Source organism: Haliotis cracherodii, unplaced genomic scaffold, assembly GCF_022045235.1.
Source record: "Haliotis cracherodii isolate W230 unplaced genomic scaffold, xgHalCrac1.p SCAF_11, whole genome shotgun sequence".
Classification (NCBI taxonomy): Eukaryota; Metazoa; Mollusca; class Gastropoda; order Lepetellida; family Haliotidae; genus Haliotis; species Haliotis cracherodii.
The window spans coordinates 14,477,889-14,495,338 of record NW_027266266.1 but is presented as its reverse complement, the minus strand read 5'-3'; positions in this window follow the sequence as shown (position 1 = coordinate 14,495,338).

Below are 17,450 nucleotides of genomic sequence, written 5' to 3'. Positions count from 1 at the left end.
AAGGTATTGCTGTCACCGTTTTGGAAGTTATGTTGATGTTTTTAATAGTTGTATTATGTTTGCATCGCGTTTACCACCGACAGACACGGGGGCGAAGCTACCACAATTTGTTTACAATATGGCGTCGACTAACGTCAAATGTCGTGGCCATACTATTGAAATCTCCTTTTGCGACAAAATGTGAAAGGGTTAGGGCAAGTCATACACAGGGTCAGGTAGTTTGAACAATCACACGTGACTCTTAAGCTTGTAATGACTCATTTGTAATTATACCAGTTATTTGTCTGAACGGGCGGGCATGTAGGACAACTGGTAGAAAAGAATCCGTCGGACGCGTGACATTCAGATTGAACGTCCGACAGCTGACCGATTGAGCTACGTCCACACCGAATACTGAGTGCAAATTTACCTGGTCATGAAACGCCGTTACGGAACTGAACGAAATGAGTCGAATAGGTGACGGACACTTACGAAGGTTACGGGTGGGCACATTCGTGACCATTCCGGGACAAGCCGAATAGCGACTAGTGCCCCACTCGAGTCCATTTTTGCGACCGGGTTCCGTCTTAGCGCAAACGGGCATACCTTAAACAATTGTCAACTCGTTGCGTAGTGGTTCAGTATGATTTAACACATTCAACTGTGTCTTGGGTATATTTTCAGATGCAAGACATATGTAAAATCAAAAATTATTTTTGAGGGATTCTCTGGCGAAGAACTTGAAGTCGTACGCGCATTCTGATTGGTTTGTAGTATTTTCGCACATTACATTCGTCGATAGAGGGGACGAGTCTCCTTGCGGGTTACGGAAAGGGGCGAGTGGAGACGAATGGGGTAAGGCATGGTGCCTCGTACGCGTGACTTTAGTCTACGGCCACTTACGAGCGACCCCGATGCCATTTGGCATCCTCGTCCTTTTCCGTAATCTACATTCATATGAACAGGTTTATGAATAGCCGTTTTATCTTATTTTTAAACTAAAACTGATTACATTACTTTAATCAAATGGATAATATTTTTCGTTAATATATGTGCACACATTTCAGGAAGGATTGTTTTGGTATTGTTTGTTATGTTGTTTGAGATACAGTGATATCTAACGATTCTAACGATTTTCATTATTATGTAATCAATAGGTTCATCCTTTAAATAATATTGTGATAAGAGGATATTAAAAACTTTACTTTCTTTTTCTCAAAAATTGTAAAAGGTATAAAAAATATATACCGTGCCATGTATACCGTCGAACCTTACTCGCTTACCCTGATGAGTCTATACCAAAAGAGCTTTCTTCGCATCTTCTAATATATAATTCTGAGACGCAATGAAGAGAAATAATCACAAATTAATGAACAAATACATGTCCAATATTGAAGATATTTTTTGTTTGCTTTGAAATATTCTTTGAGGGCATTTAATACATTAAACTAATTCCAAACATGTGCCATGCCTTGTCCAATTAAGAAACACGTAAACTATCAACTTTACCTATTCCAAATATTATTGACGTGGTGAATGTTTTTAAGATGTATCGAAAGAGCGTCAAATTCCGTTTTACACATCGTGACGTTCCATACCATGGACGAAATTTAGGTGATGTATATATTTATCGAAATACCAATGTCGTCTTTCTCCGACGTCGTCAAAGACTTAAAACGACCCATGCCGTCAAATAAAATGGTGTCAATATTTAGTAATTCATTAAATTTTAGGATAAGGCTAGTGCTCCATTAACACGTGTAACCTCTCTGTCGTCTTTTGACGTCATAGAGTAAATCGGTTTTCGTCATTTACGACAAGATATATTTTTTTATTTCACGCTTAACGTTATACAAATCCGTTTGATATATATTCATGTCGTTTAGATATAACGCAGTGTCTTTTTCGCTCACAGTTTCCTTAAAGCTGCTAAATATAAAAAAAATCGTCGCACAGTGCTATTATCAGTGTACGATAAAAAGCGGAGAAATTGGCTGTTATTCAGCGTAGAACAAAATCCCTTCACTTTTCAGATCTTACGAAAATATGCGTCAGGAACATACCTCGGCATCCTGGTCCAGCGTGTTGACCTTCTTTGTGCCTCGGATCCGTGAAAATGTCCCCATTTCAATTGTGATGTCAAACACTGTATGCGCAAAATCAAAATTATAACCATCATTACCTGAACCATTCCAGCTTTGCCATCGTGTATAACTCATATTTTATACAGTGCTACGGATTGCGAATTATGGTAAGATTAGTAAAGTGGTTACTGCGTTTCAGGACCTTTCTCTGCCACATTGAACTTAAGGCGAATTACGGCGACATTTTTATTAATCACCTACGTCACATTCACACAACTATATATTTTAATATCAGCCAATTTGAATTTATTTTTATCAGGCGGGTCAGAAAGGTTTACTCTTCCCCTCTGCACAGTTATTGGCGTGAGACTACGAACGTTTAGTCCGCAACGGATGTATTTTGTTCAAGTATTAAATATTATATTTGTACCAATATTGTCATGGTGATTTAGCAGTTGCGAGTGACGACCGACTGTGTCATTGTCTATCTGACAAAAGGGAAAATATTAATTCACGTGTCTCCCGTGTCTCTGCATATTATCATCTCTCGTGAAATATTGTCCACACACAGGTTGGTTGGTTTCTTGTTTTACGCGGCACTCAGCGATATTCCAACACTCAGGCCAGATGCAGACCCCCATGACAGATTACTTAAATATGAGAGTTGAACATATCAAAAATCAGTATTTATTTATTTTGTTTGTTGGTTGGTTGGTTTGTTGTTTAACGCCGCACTCAGCAATATTCCAGCTATATGGTGGTGGTCTGTAAATAATCGAGGCTGGACCAGACAATCCAGTGATTAATATCATGAGCATCGATCCACACAATTGGGATCGATGACATGCATCAACCAAGTCAGCGAGCCTGATCACCCGATCCCGTTGGTTGCCTTTTACGACAAGCAGAATCACCTTTTATGGCAAACATGGGTTGCTGAAGACCTATTCTACCCCGGAATCTTCACGCATGAACCAAGTCAGCGAGTCTGACCACCCGATCCCGTTAGTCGCCTTTTACGACAAGCATAGTCGCCTTTTACGGCAAGCATGGGTTTCTGAAGACCTATTCTACCCCGGAATCTTCACGGGTAATTTTTGTGAGTGTGTATAGGAGATTCATTCTGTTCATTATATTACTCTTTGTGGCTTGCTGTTGTCCAAAGAGATTGGATCAGATTGACTTTTCCCTACTTTCACCGATGGTCTTGTAGGAGGCTGTATATGAAGTTGGCAATATTCAGTTGTACTGCCCTTATCCCAAGTCCGTCTTGCTATTACTTATCAGCGGCTTTGCTGAAGTATTGCAGCTACACTACTGCCTGGAAGTTCATTCCCCTTACACGCATGGGCACTGCGGTACGCAAACCGTGTGCACCCCGTTCGTCACTCGTGTGCAACGCGTGCCACACTCATTAGAGGGGGAACAAACTTTTGACCAAAGGAGGACATATGTTAAAGGGGCACTGATCTAACGCATTTCCCCGGGACTGGTTGTTGCCTTTGTTATTGTTTTTTCCCAGTGAGTACCCGGATGTAGAGCAGAAATCTAGACTAGCTCGCGACCTCTGTTGCGCCATTCGTAAGCGCATTAGTCACTTTTATGGATACCGGTAGTAATAAGAGCGTATGGTCACATTGATCAACAAAATGAAATACAGTTTTCGAGATAATAAGGAAATGTAGGTATTTTTGTGGGTAGCATCGGTAATGGTGACGAAGTTTTGATAAGTCACTTGCTTGGTAATTTTGCGATTTTCGTTTACACTATTTTGACTTGCAACACAAAGTAAATATTTCATCTGAGCATTGCTTTTTTTATAGTGTGTATATTTTTTTACTGTCAAAATGTGTAACATATTTATTAAACGTATAAATATTCAGTTATTTTACAAAGTGACTGAAAAACATTTCCATCTGTATTATTATGATAACGAATTCCAAACATTTTGATGTTTAATGTCATCACCAAGAGACTGAAAATGTTACGTTGAAAAGTACATTTCTATGGTGTTTGGCTTCTAATCCTACATAATAATCTGTTGTGATGTTTGTAGGCCCTTTTGATCGTCTTAATCAATCTGGACAGATCTTTTAGTCAAAATGACTGAAATATTTACACATTTTATAAATTGCCTGAGAGAATCACATTTTACAAATTGACGGTAATCTATACACGCTTACAAAGGAAATGACCTGTGAAAACAACGTCTATCGCGCATTGAAGAATTTCCCAACCAAGACGTAGAGAAACAAGAACGAATCGGTTCAAATGAAGGAAAACAAAATGCAAATACCATAATTACAACTTACCAAATTTATGTGTATAAATAGGCAGCTTCCTTGTTCGAGGAATGTATCCGTGAATATCCACACAAAGGAATAATGTCCCACTCATCTGCAGCTATACAAAATAACTTATTCGATGTCACGTGTCTCTGTAACTATCAAATATTCTAAAAGATATATATCGTTTCGGGATATTATAACCAGTGTTCGTTTCTCAACTGATCACTTGGATTGTTTCAGGTGTTTCACATAGGTGTCAAGTCTCAAGGGTTGGCTGAGAAAGGCCACGTGACAACTATTTTCATAACGTCCACGGTTCCTAAAAAATGCGAAGAGACATATTTTGATTTTGAAAATCTCGCGTTCAGGCATTGTCGCCCTTTTGTAAAATATAGAAAAAGATTATTCAAAGAGCGACAATGCGACAACGCGACAATGCGACTAATGGCCAAAATGTTGTGTTGTCGAATTGTCGCGCTTTGGTTAATTTTGACACGTTTTGCTTGTTTTTGCAAGGGCGTCAATGCGACAATACGACAACGCGACAATGTCCCTTCCAAAATTCCATAGTGATCCGTGCAAATATAACTGAGTTATGAAATAGAAGTCTAACTTGCCAATTAATAGATAAAGTGTAAAAATGCGCTGATGAGTTCATCTGCATGCCGAGTCTATACCCAGCTAACAATTTCACGTTGTGACAACGTCGTGACAACGTTGTGTTTACGTTGTGGCAACGTTGTGGATGTAACGTCCATATAACGTTATTCTGTGGACTCCCATTTATGTTGTCACAACGTCATGGCCTAACGTTGTGTTACGTCATATTCACGTCGTCACAACGTTGTGATGACGTTGTATTTTACGTTGTGGGAACGTTGTGATAACGTTGTGTTTACGTTGTGGTAACGTTGCGGATGTTACGTCCATATAACGTTATTCTGTGGACTCCCATTTATGTTGTCACAACGTCATGGCCTAACGTTGTGTTACGTCATATTCACGTCGTCACAACGTTGTGATGACGTTGTATTTTACGTTGTGGGAACGTTGTATTTTTACGTTGAGGGAACGTTGTATTTGACGTTGTGGTTATGTTGTAATTTACGTTGTGGCAATGTTATAATAATGCGTCCCTACAACGTTATTCTGTGTGCTACCACGGACGTTGTCACGACGTGAAATAACTTTGTTACAAGGATGAAATACGGTTGTGACCATTCCACACTAAAATGTTGTAAAAACAACCCCAAAAAATGTTTTAGAATATGCTTTAGTCACGTGAATGTGTATGATTCGAGATACCTTTTACCAATATTTGAAAACCAGGGCGTCGAATAGCCCGGTTAACAGTGAGTTAGATCGTGTTTTGCTAACAATGTTCAAAATGTAAAAACACCACTGAGCTGTTAACTAGATACATGATTTGACTATTAGAAAGTTAGACACCATTACCCTTCAGGCTTGTACTGAAAGAAACAAAAAAAAGAATGGCAGACAATGTAAGGGGTTGACCATGTGATATTTTCTGGGGAGGGTCGGGTCCTGAAATATTATCGAAAAAATATATTGTCACCGAAAATTCACGACAAAAATAATAACGGTTCAGACTGGTGAAAAAAATGCCTGCCACAAAAAAAATGACATAGATCTAGATGCAAAGTGCTTATCTTCAGGCTCATAGAGTTAAAGAAAATCATATATCTGCTTTTGTAGCTGTGACCGAAAACATATGTAATCTCCATAGAAAGGTTCCAGGTCCCCACCTCCTTGAATATTAAATGGTCGGTCTCTAATCAAGTCCATATTGTATACTTCAACTTTCAGTCATGCGAAGTCACCATTCAACAAAGAACTCCAAGACATATTTGCGTTGACATTTTATTATTTTTAGATTATAGAAAATTTATACACTTTTCTAAATTATTGAATGCCAGAATCTTCTTTCTTTGGTGTTCACTTCCACTTCCCTGAAATACAAACAGCTTAATAAATCTCAAGCAGGTATTTGAAAGATTTCATAATGACGAGAAACATTCATTTGGAGATAAGGTTTTATCAATATTCAAAAAATAATGTATAATTCAAGTGACTGATGGAAACAAATTTTAACATTCATTCAGAGACATCAAGAATCAGGTTGAATACAAAACGTGGTACGAGCATAGATTTATATAAACAGATCTACATTCTTAGCATTCATTTCAAGCAACAACAAAAAACACCAATTAACATGGATATAGACAATGGAATGTAACTGTAAACATTTGTACTTACGTTAACATAATTCACAGCCCAGAATTTATTTGGTGTGTTCCTCAATGATTCAACATTCTTGATTTTATCTCCTGGAATGGTCGTGTAACATTTTCCCCCTTGCTGCAAAGAAAACATATTAAAAAAGTCAAAACTAAAACTATATTCAATAAGCATAGATTTAGTCTAAACAAAAAGATAACATACATTGTATAATTGCCTAAAATTTAGGAAAACTGTAAATCTAAAGTCTTCATGTATAAGGTCCGATCGGAAATAAACTCAGGCTACAGATATAAGTAACAAAATTATGAGTATATAAGTAACAAAATTATGAGTACCATCATAAAAAAAACAACACCTAATGTAATTTGGTTTTACATATACACCGGTCTGACAAACCCGGTCAGGCAAACCAGTGATTGTTTTAGTGAGCCACGTCTCACAACCTCTGTCAGAGTACAATGACACACAATCATGTTAGTACAAATATGGTTTGTTGGGGACCTTTTCTAAACCGGAATCCAAACGGGAACATATATATTAGACAGGCATTGTAGCTAATAACGACTCACATCTTCATCGCAGCTTTGTTTATATAGATCTATCTACAGTACGATTTCGTAGCGAGCACTGGAACTTACTCGTTCAGTTTTCGATCACCATTTTATTCTCTCTCATTGCCAAAATGTTTCAGAGAACCAAGTATCATATACTTACTACGTTTATTAACATAATACAGTTCAATATCGTTAAATATAATTCTGTAGTATGGTAGCCTTCCCGGCAACATACGGAGAACGAATATGGTTGCTATCAATTCCATTGTATTTTTCATTGATGCACATTGACTAGATCTACACCTATCTCACCTTAATAATCAACAAACGATGACCAAATCACCGACTCTGTATGGTGATATTTAACTTTTGACTATCGACTAGCTATCATCACCAGCGAGAACTAAACCGCAAACTTTTGCTCGTTTTCATTAGAAGGGAGTCGGACATAGATCTAGTTATCGGAAAATGATGAATTGATTCTTTTTTTTGGAAATATTAAAAATACATATGATAAGCGCCTTGCTCAAATAAACTTTATAGATAGCACCAACAACCATATATGATCCACATTTAGGCTACTTCAGTCAGTGCTAATTGGGCCTTTTCGGGAACAACAAGTATGTTTCTGTCTCTTCCCGAAAATACAATTGTTCATAACATCATTGAGCCCTTTAGACTAGGGCTATAACTAGGAGCCTACAGAGAGTCGATCTGAAAATACTTCCATTGTTTTGATTCCCTCTCTTCGCTGTATAAGAGAAATCTACTCAACCTTTCCCATGGCCTGAATGAGCCACATTGTTTCACAAAAATCAAAGTCAGTACATGTAAACTTTCAGATTTCAGAAATAACACTGAAGAAATGGCAATTACTGTCAGTGGTCAGTAGGCGATGCATACGTTAGGCCTATTTAGGCCTACAGACCTTATACGCTTATGATCGAAACCCGAACATAATATGACGACCACAAAACGCCGCCAGACTGAATTCTGGTCAAACATATACCACTTGCCCTTGGTAATTTCACTTGGTATCCATAAAATAATAATATGGTAAAAAGTCATGGGCTTCCTTCACCTCTATATACATCACGTTCTGTGTATCAAATGTTACTATCAACACTGACGCTCAGCTCAGTGAAAGTGATCGGCAAACTGCATTCTAAACCCCGCCACTTCTGAATAATACGATACATTTAAATCATTTGACTATCTGCATGTACAAAAACATATCAACAAGCGAAGACTGCTTTTGAAAAATAACTTACCTTATCCGAATTCACAGATCATCTGTCCAGTTCCCGTTGCTGCACAATCACTTGGTTGTAATATATCCAGAGTGAGCTTGAACTAAAATGGCTGGTGACAACAAATCTTCCGCGACAATGTGACGTCATTTTGACGTCACTACACGAGGCAACAGGCTAAACTTTTCAGCAGTCACTCTCACGCCGCAAAAAATGCGCGCCAATGTGTTTTTAACTGTAATTTTGCTTGTGACAACATTTAGTAGACAGATAACTTCCTTCATAGATATATATGTTTAAAAAAAATAAAACTACGAGATGATAGATCTACAAGTGGTTTCCTAAACATCATTTACAAAAAGTGTTGTAATGTCCAAAGCATAACGTTATCACAACGTTAATTTGCAACGTTGTTGTTACGTTGTGGAATAACGTTACAATGTAACGTAATACTAACGTTGTAATAGAGATACGCAATTACGTTCTGGAAATTTTAGAATTAAGAGATGAAAATTCAAATGCCAAATATACAGAAAGGTAAAGCATTACTGCCTTGGTATTCAGACAAATCCATGTTGATTTTGATAAAGCAGTTCTATTCCTTTATGACTATCAAGAAGCAAACGTTATAACGTTTCACCGACGTTTCAGAAACGTAGTTACAAAACGTTGTGCTATGTCCGATGTACAACGTTTTCAGAACGTGAATGTGCAACGTTGTTGTAACGTTGTGAAATAACGTTGCACGTTGACGTTATAATAACGTTGTGACAACGTTATTTCACGACGTTACCTATCCACAACCTTTCCACCACGTTGTGACAACGTCGTGTGTTAGCTGGGTACGCTGTGATTAACAATAATGCTCTGAGTCAATACATTTTGTCAAAAGTATGACATATATTATTACCTATGAAATACTGTAAGAGACATTCTCGCGATCTCGCAGTCTCGCGATATCGACCATTGGAAACGAACTAAATATGCCAAAAGCACGAGAATGCGAAATCGCGAGTACGCGAGATTTGGACAAAATATCGCGTTCTCGCGTTCTCGCATTCTCGTGTTTTTTATACATAGCACTTTTTGTCAAAAGTCGACAACGCGAGAATGCGACATTTGGACATGATGCAAAATCTGGTTGGGTTTTTAACTCTGACTATTGTTTCCTGAATAAAATATTATTGACTTCAGATATACCTCTTATCTTTTGGTGTCATGTGACACCAGATGTTGTTATCAACCAATACTCCCGTATAGAAATATGAAACATCAATGCTTGAGAATGCTAGTGAATAACCAATTTCGATTTGCCAACAAAACAAATTCCTGACAACGTTGACAATAGCGGTAAGAATATATTCATGGATCAGTGATGACCCAGTTGTTTCCAAAAAGAAGCTGCCTCAGATGAATAGATGAAGTTATGCCAGCTGGGACCACGTCAATAAGAGCGTATGGTCACATTGATCAACAAAATGAAATACAGTTTTCGAGATAATAAGGAAATGTAGGTATTTTTGTGGGTAGCATCGGTAATGGTGACGAAGTTTTGATAAGTCACTTGCTTGGTAATTTTGCGATTTTCGTTTACACTATTTTGACTTGCAACACAAAGTAAATATTTCATCTGAGCATTGCTTTTTTTATAGTGTGTATATTTTTTTACTGTCAAAATGTGTAACATATTTATTAAACGTATAAATATTCAGTTATTTTACAAAGTGACTGAAAAACATTTCCATCTGTATTATTATGATAACGAATTCCAAACATTTTGATGTTTAATGTCATCACCAAGAGACTGAAAATGTTACGTTGAAAAGTACATTTCTATGTTGTTTGGCTTCTAATCCTACATAATAATCTGTTGTGATGTTTGTAGGCCCTTTTGATCGTCTTAATCAATCTGGACAGATCTTTTAGTCAAAATGACTGAAATATTTACACATTTTATAAATTGCCTGAGAGAATCACATTTTACAAATTGACGGTAATCTATACACGCTTACAAAGGAAATGACCTGTGAAAACAACGTCTATCGCGCATTGAAGAATTTCCCAACCAAGACGTAGAGAAACAAGAACGAATCGGTTCAAATGAAGGAAAACAAAATGCAAATACCATAATTACAACTTACCAAATTTATGTGTATAAATAGGCAGCTTCCTTGTTCGAGGAATGTATCCGTGAATATCCACACAAAGGAATAATGTCCCACTCATCTGCAGCTATACAAAATAACTTATTCGATGTCACGTGTCTCTGTAACTATCAAATATTCTAAAAGATATATATCGTTTCGGGATATTATAACCAGTGTTCGTTTCTCAACTGATCACTTGGATTGTTTCAGGTGTTTCACATAGGTGTCAAGTCTCAAGGGTTGGCTGAGAAAGGCCACGTGACAACTATTTTCATAACGTCCACGGTTCCTAAAAAATCCACTGAGTTTGATAACAATGAGCAACCAATCAACGTATTATCAGTTAACCCTTTGAACAAAGTATGTTGTTTTTACATCGGCACTTCACGCCATGATATGAGTGTATTCCCTTTGTTTTAGTAAACCTAGACATGTAAACACTCACTTTTGACATATCCACTGTGCAAGATAACAGTGATTAATCAATCAACGTATTTTCTGTTAATCCTTTGATGACTAGGAACGATCCGTTGATTTACCTAAAAAAGTAAATCAACTGATCATTCATCTCTTGCTGGGCTACCACGTGCATATTACATAACGCACATTTCACCTCACTTCAAACCTGGATATAGATTGAATAATTACCCCAGACACAATAAATGCCAAATGAGAACCTTTGTCAGGTAATCTAAGTGGTGCTACCACTAATTGTACCTGTAATAAATTCATTAACTGAGCATCAAGTGAATGACGACAAATACACAAGTGTAGGGTTATACGAGAAAACGTTGATGACAACAAGGGAGTAGTAATCGTATTATCGACGCAATCCGAAATCCGAAAATGCTTTCACTGCATGGATACCTTTTTTTTAGTATTAAACTATAACCATCTGGGTATTTCCAAATGACGACTTCCGATGAGCTCCGCCGTTCTTTTTGTCTGTTTGTTTAGGCTGAAGAAATTAATTAACATGCGCCCTTTGTCGAATCTTTATAGATCACATTTAACTAATCAGTGTTTATTCAAAAATGCGTAAAACAAATATTGCCTCCAGCCTCCAAGTTTATTTAGCTGTCCTTGCAGACGGTAGCCCAGTCTCTGGTCACGCTCAGTTGCGTTGCGTATCATCCGGGTACTCACAGGGGAAAAAACAATAACAAAGGCAACAACCAATCCGGGAAATGGCGTTAGATCAGTGCCCCTTTAAGCTGAACTTGGTAGTGGTAACAAGGAGAGACATTTTTGATATCCTGACGAAAAATGCTAATACACATATTATTTTTGTACTTGCAGATGTCTCATTTTTAGATTGTGATTTTGAAGGAAAATATGAGTACTGTAGTGGCTTCTACATGATGTTTTGCGATGGTGTCAAGAGAATACACGATCCTAGTAAATGTTATTGCCATTCAAATGTTTTGGTTTTTTTCGGATTTGACATTAAATGTCTGCAGAACGACTTTCAGTGATTATGTTTATGAGGTTTGGCGGGGCATTGTTTTTATTAGACCCTAATTGCTTTATGATGGTAGGGTCTCTTTGTCTCAGCTCCATAGCCGTGACGCTGAAAAAGAGCAGCATTTAATTAATGAGAGTAGGTTATATCATGGAGGATATACTTGAGAGAGAGGGTTCTACTATTTACCGTACCACCGGAAGAGACCTGAAGACGTGAGCGCGGGGTTGTGTATAAGATGGCCGTTGCATAATGGCCGGCAGGAGAGATAAACATTGAGCTAAAGCACTTTTGGTTTCACGGGTTTGTTTCCCAGCGCTACATCATTTTGGCATTAACAATATATATTATTTTCAACGTATATTATTAGTTTACTAGTCATTTGTTTTTGAGTATTTGTCAATTGTGCTTAGCTAACAAGCAATAATGGTAATATATGGTGACATTTAAATATAAAACGTCTCACGTAAAACGTAGTAAGTACAATAGTAGATATGAATATTCAAATCACATAAATATAGAATTATGACAAGATACATATGTTATTCTAAAACCTGTGTTCCACATTCAGAGCCAGGCGGAAAATTAATCAAGTAAAGTGAAAAAGATTGCCCTTACACATATGTAGATACATCGACTGAATATGACTATATATGTAAATGTTAACACGAACTGTAAATAATGGGCATAAGGTCACAGAGACAAAGGCTATAGATATCATACCTTATTCGATTTTTTAGATGATAAAGTACATTATTTGATAAATTCTGTTATTGATATTTAAAAATAGATTTGCGGTATCAATAAATATTTCATGGTATAATAAAATCATATCCGTGATATAAATTCATTCTTTGGTACCCATAAATGAATTATTGATATAAAATATTGATATATGTTATCCGCCTTGCTCTGAATGTGGAACACAGGTTTTACAATAAATATGTATCTTGTCATAAGCAGGCAGTCAGTGGATCTTTCCGTTTGCTGACTTACTGTTGGTAATATACGTAGGGAACATTTTACCCTAAATTTCTGGGCTGCGTCTCAATCCAACCCCCTAATTCAAAACCTAATAAACAGCCCCAATATAATATCAGCCCCAAAAACGAAGCCCTAGCTCGAAAACACCCTCTACTTACTCCAATATCCGAAAGAATAACCAATTACTTAAATGAACACCAAATATACAATCTTAAACAAAACTGTCAAAAATAAAATGTCTTCACCCCAAAACTTAACACACCCAAAATAGACATAACACTAGCTAGCACAATAAATAAACAAACCGACCCAAACATAGCAAAAACTAGCACTAGCATACATACATGAAAATTGGCCAAATTGGTGTCACTTTTACACAGACGGATCCTCACATCCGATCTCCAAACACACAGGTTTCGGAGTAACATCACACAACCAACTAAAGCCACACAATCCTACCGACTCCCAAAGAACCAATCAATATTCACGGCCGAACTAATGGGCATGGCCTCAGCCCTTCATAATTAACAATCTAAAAAACAACAAAAAATCCTAATACTTATCGACTCGCTCAGTACTCAAGCCCTCCGAAATACAACACCCAAAACCACCCTGAACTAATAATCAAATACTAAAAAACTCAAACGATTTAACTAAGGCAGGCAAACAAATAGTATTCATGCCGATCCCCGCCCACGTAGGAACATACGGCAATGAAAACGCCGATAAAGCAGCTAAACTATCCCTTAAAATCCCAGAAATAAGCTTAAACCTACCCATCTCCAAATCAGAAATTAATAGTGTCAACAAACAAAAAATCACCAAAAAATGGCATAACCTATATCAAAAATCAAAAAGGTTCTAAAGAAGACCCTAACCAAACCAAAAATTCTACATCCGTCCAAAACAATCGACAGAGTAATTACTAAACTCCAAACAGGACATACCAAACATACCTCAAAATAATAACAAAAAACACGCAACAGGAACCTGCACACATTGCAAACAACAAGAAACCCCAGAACACGCACTCATACACTGCACCCACTACCTAACACACCGAACTACACTACAAACCACCCTAAATCTAAATAAGGCTCTTACTCTAGAAGCAATCCTAAACCCACAAAATAGCATAGAGAAATTCAAAGCCTTAGGCGTATACTTAATCAAAACAAGACTAATCAATCGCATTTAAACCCCCAATAAACTACCAAAACCAAACCACATAATCCAACTAACAAAATTCCATACTCTGGTCCCTTAGTTCGCCCCCCAAACCCCCTTGGCATTTTTTCCAAATTTCCAAAATTCTATATAAACAACCACTAAAACACCCCTACTGGATTGCCAAACAACTTCTTCCCCTTTTCGGAAACACATTAAATGGCTTGGCCGGGCCCGTGTGCGAAATACGCTGCAGTCGGAAAGCGCACGTAAAATATCCAATATAAGTAAGTAAGTAAGTAAGTAAGACCATGGTAGACCGTGTGCGAGATACGCTAAATGTAATTTATTACATGTGGGAAGCGCACGTTAAAACTCCGAATAGACCCAGACCCAAACCATGGTAGCATTATCAGAATGGCTGGGTTAAGGAAAGTGGAATATATTATGTCACAGAGAGGTACACCTCAAATTCTTCTGGATGGATATATCTCTTCAACCGATATCGAGAAAGACAGACCAGCACCCACTGGAGGTGGGTTATCAAGAAAATGAGTTAAATTATGTGTCATGATACATGAAAGAAATACATTTATGTATTTGCGAAACAACAACATGAGTTTTACGTAAGGGAATATATTCTCGCCCATGGGCCAAACCTTTTCCTCGCCCGCGGGCGAAAATATTTCAATTTCGCTATAAAATCGTTGATTGAGTTAAAATGAGTTACATTTTGTGTCATGATACTTGAAAGAAATACATTTATATATTTGTGAAACAAAAACATGAGTTGTAAGTAAAGGAACATGTTCTCGCCCATGGGCGACATAGCGTAAATATTGAGTTTTTGAACATTGTTTTCATTTTTTCTTCCTTAGTATGTTCCCATGAAAACAGCATGTTTATTTTTGTAAATACCTTTGACCGAGCCTGGGCAAAGACCGTAGAGTTTCTTGACTATCTGGTTTCCAGAATTAAAATGGGACGTGTTGTATATATATCTGATGTAACAGACAAATCTGAGATGAACGTTTTAAAAATAAGTACATCTGACTTAACATACTTACTTACTTTTTTTTATTTTTTTTTATTTTTATTCAGTCATTACACATAATACATAAGCACTCGGAGAGCAATACAGTTTTATGAATATCGATCTTTCTCAAAAGGGTATGGTACAGAGGAGGCCTAAAGCATAATCCACATCATGGTACAGAAGAGGACATAATCCACATCATGGTACAGATGAAGGCATATTTATGCATAGAATTAAGAAGATGCGGTATTTATGGTACATCAAATTATGTTGCAAACATCAAGTGAATAAGTTATTTTGCAGTTTGAGGAAACAAAGCCCAACATTTTCATTCTTAATACACTGGACAAAGATAAATCTTTTAGCAGCTACAATCAAATGGTTAATTAATACATCAGAGGTACCAAAGAGGAGCTCGTTGTCAGTTATAAGGATTTTTCTATGCAAGATATGAGTCAAGTAAATACAGAAATCTGACCAAAAATTCTTAACAACATGACATTCGATATAAACATGAAAAATATTTTCTTTGTGAGTATGACACATAGAGCACTCGTCGTTATCAATAAGTTTCATTCTTAATAACTCACGTTTAGTAAATATTACTTTATGAATAAATCTAAACTGGAAATCCCTGAGTTTTGTGTCCCTTAGCCCATGGCAATATACACTGAATATTTGTTTCCATGGAAAAGAGCATCCCAGCTGATTTTCCCATTTCAAACAAGATTTAGGGAGAGGGAGGGAATACCCTATCAATTTATTATAAAACACTTTTGTTCCTTTAATAGAACGTGTAAGATCATAAATCCAAGGAGATATTGTGAGATTAGAAGAGAAATGTAGATTTTTATCAATATTTTGTCTCCAACTTCTTGGAATATTAAAAAACATACGGTTATAGTCGAGAAAAGTTCCTTTAAGATCATAAAGTTGTTGTAAACGTGGGAAAGGGATCCATCCGTTTTCATCATACAAGTCTTTTATCGTAACTATACCTTTTTTAAACCAGTCATTAAAAATTAATACTGGTTCTCTAAAATAATGGTTTAACCATATGGGTTGGGAAGCAATTTCTGTTTTTTCTAACTTTTCAAAGTCATATGAATGCATAAAGTCACTCCAGGCTATAAGGGTATCTTTCCAGAACGGATTTACAATTTCCCAATTCTTGTGAAAACTGGCACTTAAAGTGTAGATATGAGCCAGCTGAAAACTAGCAAGGTCATAATTAATGTTTTTTTCACAATATCTTTTTAAACATGAAATTTTTAAAGATGATATAACTTTGGGTATACCAGTCATTTTCAATCCACCTTGACTATAATTCCTTTTCAAATAATCCCTCTTAATCTTATCTCTTTTGCCACTCCAAATAAAGTTAAAAATAATTCTATTCAATTGATCAATAAAAGCTTTTGATGGATTTGGGAGAGCGGAAAAAATATGTACAAGGGTAGAGAGAATTAAGGTCTTAACAACTGTTATTTTACCAATCAAAGTCAAATTACGTTTTTTCCATTTGCTTAAAATACCATAGATATTATCAAGGCGTTTTTTAGTGTTGATTACCCAAAGGTCTTTTAAGTCAACATTAAAACATATGCCCAAAGTTGCCATCATGCCAATCTAGCTTTAAGTTAGGACAAAATCGGACTTTACTACCAGCCATACTGCCTATCCATATTGCTTTGGTTTTTTCAAAGTTCATTTTTAATCCTGAGATTTTGTAAAAAGTTTCAAGTGTATCAATGGCTGATTTTAATGATTTTTCCGAGCCATCTAAAAAAAGTTGGGTGTCGTCAGCATATTGGCCCAATGTGTGTTCAATATCGTGTAGAAGTATACCTTTTATATCTTCATTATTACGAATCATGATACCGAGAATTTCAGCTACGAAAAGAAACAAATAGGGGGAAATTGGGTCACCCTGTCTACAACATATTTCATTCATGAACAATTTAGAGAGGTAGCCATTTTGGACAATACAAGAAGAGGCATTAGATATGAGTATATGTATCCATTTGATCATATTTGGCCCAAAGCCAAATTTTTCCAGAACGAGGAAAATAAAATCTTTATTCACGGTGTCGAACGCTTTCTCAAAATCAGTGAGTATCAACGTACCTTTTTTGTCAAGTCTCTTAGTTTCAAATATGATATCGTAAAGTAATCTAGTATTTTCACTTAAACATCTCCCAGGGATAAATCCTGATTGATTGCAATGAATTAATTTG